Raw genomic sequence first — 5,391 nt, 5'->3', positions numbered from 1 at the left:
TGCTGCTGTGTATTCTCTACCACCTGTGCTTCATTAGAAAATCCACAGATTCCTCTCCTCTCTCACTTTGGCCTTGGACACTTCCAGAACATTCATCCTTTCTATCCACACCTATTGAAGGATGTTCTGATGACTAGCTGCCCAGCCTCTCTCTCCAACCTGGACTCCTTCCTCTTCATTGCTCTGATTCAACAAGGAGTAGGGGGAAAAAGAAAAAAAACACAAAACATCCAAACTGGAATTCCTTAGGTGAAAAAAAAAAATCTAAATTGGAAGTGAATTGAAAACTGGAAAGTGACATCCTGACATTGTGTGGAATTAGAAGCTGCTAGGAATTACAGAAGAGAATGTTCACCTACAGTATACTGACAATAGCTTCACATACTATGGAAAAACGTCTGTACGGTAAGAATGTTGAACGCTGAATGCCTCTGAATGAAAGAAATAAAATAAGCTGTAAAGAATACAACAATGCTGTGTGGACTGGTTTGTTTTGGGGCTTCCTGCTGTGTGTGTGCTTTCTAATGACTGCTCGCTGGGAGGGAAACAGCCTCTGGGGGATGTTAGGACTAATAAATGAGGTTCACTCTCCACTTCATGCACTCTCAGGGCTCAGGGCAGCAATTATCTCAAAACAGTGTTTATAGTTGCAACAGTAAAGAATATTGCTTGACAGGTTTTCTTTATGCACAAGAGCTGAAGTTGAAATTACCATGGCACTTTGTGATGTCACTACATAATGCTTCTAAATGATATACTACAGTTTGCAAATACTGTGGTTATTGCTATTACAGTGTGAGGACTGAACAAAAAAAACAAAAAACCTTGGTGACATATAATTGTGTTGACACACTTCACCATTTGATGCCTGCAGCATATAGTTAAGGAAGGAATAATGCATATACATATATTCTGTGTAAAAACTGGTGTGTTAAGATCAGTATTTTACTCTGTAGCAACCTCCAATTCATCCAATGCAAGAGCTGCTGCAAATTAGTTCATTGAAGTGAATAAAATTGCATTTCCTTAAGGTCCATTAAGTCAAGAACAATGCAGACAATAAAAATGCTTTAAGAAATGTTATTTAACAAATTACAAATTAAATTTGGCGGTCTGACTCAGTTTAGAGAGGCCCCCTGACCTTTCATGAGCACCATGAAAGAGCAGAGAGTCAGGGGACAGCAGCAGTAGCATTAGGGGACGCTCACACAGTTTAAGACCTGGAGAGCTAAACTGTTCCCCCATGTGAACAGAGCAGCGATGACATAGAAGTGTATGTCACGTTAGACACAACAAGGTGGAGCTGGGGAGGGGGGTGGGTGGCATGGATGTGAGCAGCAAGCAGTTTGGAGCTAACTAAAGCAGCTCAACCCTCATGTTGTCCTTGGGTCTAAAGGACCTGTTTTCCTTTATCAGTGTTCTTTTTAAGTAACCAAAATAACATGATTGATTCCACACAAAGCTCTTTGGTAAGTTCAAATCTCTACTTTCATGAATTTTGGGGTGTCTTATTCAATTTTGGATCATTTGGAGAAAAGAAATTGAAGTGGTTTTGAAATAGTATAGAGTAAAAGTTGACATATTCCAGTCTGTGATTATCCATCAACATCCATTCCTTTAATTTTAGTCTAAATAATTCCTAATTTTTGCTTTTCTAATTCAAACATTAAGTATAATTTCCTCAAATTTAGGTTTATTGAAGATACATTTCTAATATAATTGTATCATTAAAGTTAACAGGTTCGTGTGAAATGTCTAAAAAAAAGTGACAAACATTGGGAAAAAAAGTGAAAAGTGTTGAAAAAAGGGACAAAAATGTGAGAAAAAGTTTTAAAATATTGATTAAGAAGCATCAACTAAAGTGTTGACTTTCAATTTTGACGGGGAAACAAAACAATGGTTAAGTAGCAATTTACACAATTTTAGTGAAGACATGTAAGAAAACCCCTTGAAAAACAAACAAATTTGTTTCAATTTATGTTTTCAGCCTAAAACAATTTAAGAATTTGTCTTAGCGACTAACCCTGCATACTTGGTCTTGTAATAGTGGATTATAAACTACTCCTCAGGTCGTTTAAACCCCCCAAATTTCCTTTCAAAATACAGAGGACCTTAGTCTTCTCAATGTGGCCACATGTAATTATAAACGGTATCAGTTCTCCTGGATGAGTGCCCAACAGTATGGGAATTCAGAACAAGGCCAAGTACATGTTGGATTATGAGGTCAAATGTACTTTTGACTTATTTTCCCACATTATACCTACGTATGTGGGTAGGTTTGAGGAAACCAGCTTTATATACAGTCAATGGGGGGAAATCTGTACTTAACCAATTTAAATCCATCATGTAGACAACATGAGAATGAGACAGCTGCAATGAGAATTATCTATCTAAATAAAAAATTATAAAACTAAAAGTTCTTTGAATGATATGATTTTGAGTTTGGAAATATGAAAGGTGGTCTAAGTGACGATGGGTGATGGCACTTCTTGACGTTTGAAGTATTTTTAAACAAAACGAGCTCGCTAGCTCCCTGCTCCTCATCCCGTCCCCTCTTCCTCCCTTCTGTACCTCCCCCGCCCCCATTCCCATATCCTTCTTGTCGGTTATTGGCTGGAACGCTGGAACACTCTTTATTATGTTTGGTGGTGCAGGTGGGCATAGTTTGTTTTTGTTGGCGTCTGTAGACCCTGGGCTGTCTACAGAGACCGCGTTTTTTTTTTTTTACAGTGAGTTCAGGGGACAGGTAGCTCGCGGATAGTGAGGAGATGTTTGCTGTATGTGACAAAAAATGTTGCAATCTAAAAATCGCGTGACATTGCAGGATGTCATTGCAAATAATAATTTGCATAACAATAATAACTTTCATCAGGGATTCATAACGCTTCAAATTCAATAAGCAGATTTAGTGCTGGAATCGATAAACTGCTTAACCAAAAAACTGATGACTGTTACTGGTGCTCAACTTGTGTTTATAAAGCATCTGGGTTACAATGTCATAAAACATTTGCTATAAAAAGACATGTACTAGAGTTTCAAGAGTTTATATGGACCATTGACATGAGGGCTCATCTCCAAACCAAGAAGTGAACACCAACCAGTATATTACACTATAGCCTTCTGTTTGAAATTATAGTTGTACATTGTGCTTTGCATTGAATTAAATCTACACACTATTTGTCATACACTGCATTGCAATTCTATAGGACAACCCTGATAATAGCTGGGTCCTCCTTTTCCAACAACAATTTTTGAAGATGTTGAAACACTTTTAGACTTCTGTTGATAAAGATGTCCTCAGATAGGAGATGTATACGTGTTATCCTTGAAGCCTTTTCTCTTGTAAAAGAAATCCGTCTGCAGAACATGAATCCCACATGTGTAGCTTTTCTTTTACTCACACTCTCAGAGTCTCTTGTGAAGGGAATGATTTAAACTGGCATTTGTCTCTTTTTCAGACTGTATTTTTTTTAATGTTTTATTTCGTCTTTCTGAATGACACCAGTGATTCTCTGATTCTTGGCACATGATTGGGTCCCTGTTCAAAACAGGTTACACGAGCCATCAGAAACTCCAGTAGGGCAGATACACTCGTCTGATTAACAGACTAAAGCACTGGAACTAAGACGCTCTAGCTTAGCACCATTCAGGTCGAAAACACATTTTCCAGAAACAATATGGTCTAAGTACAAAGATATGATCATTGATATGTCGTCTTTGGGGGCCCTTGATGGTCAGGGGCTTAACCTGACCCTGGTTGTTTAAATGGGCCCTGGTTATCATAATGTACAAGTTAAAGCAGCCCGGCTAAATGCTGTGGTCAACAAGCTTAGCAGGATACCAAAAGGGAGCATTTCGCTTAATTACCTGATGTCCCAAACCCCCCGAAGATCAGTTCTGGATGACTATAGAAATAATAAAGAACAAAAAACTTTGAGTCTCTGTGCAGTACTGTGACAGCGCTGAGAAGAGAGCCAGTGACAGCGAAGGGGAGAGGTTCTGATTGAATGGCAACAGAGGGCCGTACATCTTTAAATTCCTCATTATCCACTAACACACAGACACCACGTCTGCTCCTATTCCATTACTTACTCCTCTGTATTGCCATGCTCCGAGAATTCAATGTAGTACCTTTTATTGTAGAAAATGAAAAATGTCATTTTCCCCTTCTCTCTCTCCCCCTCTCCTAACACTAATTTAAAATGTCTCATCTCCTTCTGCGTGTTCAACAGTCTGATTGCCTCAGTGCTGAAGAAAGAGGCCTAAGAAGAGGAATCCCCTCTCTTTGTGAAAAGGAGTCCAGGTGGGAGCGGAGAAAGAGCAGAAGGAGGAGGAGGAGAATGGAGAGGGATGATTCATGAAGCCGAGAATCTGCAGCTTCATCAGAGTCGGTCAAGCAGGACAGCTGCTGCCGCTGCTGACCTCCCGAACTAGTGGAAAGACCCACACCTTCAAGGACTAAAGGTCCTCCTATTCTTTTCCCTCCAGCTGTCACACCTCTTCTGTCATTCTTTCTTTTCTTTCTCCACCACTTTTTCCACTCTCAGCTTATTGCAACAGAGCAGGGTCAGGATTTAACCCCCCCACAGAAATAAAAACCTTCAGGCCTGCAGAAGGGGACAGTGATGAGGTGTCTCTGCCTGGAATACAGTACACACAGGCACCTTTATGAAAGACACCTTTATGAAAGACACCTTTATGAAAGATGACTGATGGAGTGGTAAACACAAATACAACTGTGTCCTCTTGCATGGGTAAAAAAAACAACAGCAAAACACACTAAAAATAGTCTGTCTTCAGAAAAACACGATTTAGTTTTTTCCCCAAAAGGGCCATAACCTCATGATTAATATTGATATTTTATGACTGTGATACATAGGAAACCCATTTTTCATTTTCTTATGTCTAAAAGGTGCTTAAATTGAATATCCGCTGGTTTAACCACCACTATATGTATATAGGAAGCAAAACTAAAATAACTGTTTTGTTAAGTGTGTTCTCTCACCATTTAATTGATTAAAAATTAGGTGCATAAATGTTCTGTTAAGCAAATATGCCAAACATCTTCTAGTTCTAGCCTCTCAAATGTGATGCTTTTATACTTTTCTTTGTCTTATATGGTAATGAACTGAGTATCAGAAGCATCTTTCACAATACTCAAGCAAGACAATAATTATTGCAGCCTTAGTGGTTTTTCTTTCTCTCTCTCTACCTGTCACTATGTTCCAACTTTATGTTGTTTGGTGCCTTGTTTGCCGTACACATTATTTTAACGTTTGCATGTTTAATCTTACTTTTTACTTTTACTTTTTTACTTTCATTTTATTTTCATTGTTATATTTTATTCTTAATGGATTGTCCAATTTTTGCTGTGATGCACAGTGCCTTATA

This window comes from Etheostoma cragini, chromosome 9 (genome assembly GCF_013103735.1).
Source record: "Etheostoma cragini isolate CJK2018 chromosome 9, CSU_Ecrag_1.0, whole genome shotgun sequence".
Taxonomy (NCBI): Eukaryota; Metazoa; Chordata; class Actinopteri; order Perciformes; family Percidae; genus Etheostoma; species Etheostoma cragini.
The sequence above is the reverse complement of the archived record's forward strand: the minus strand, read 5'-3'. Positions refer to the sequence as shown.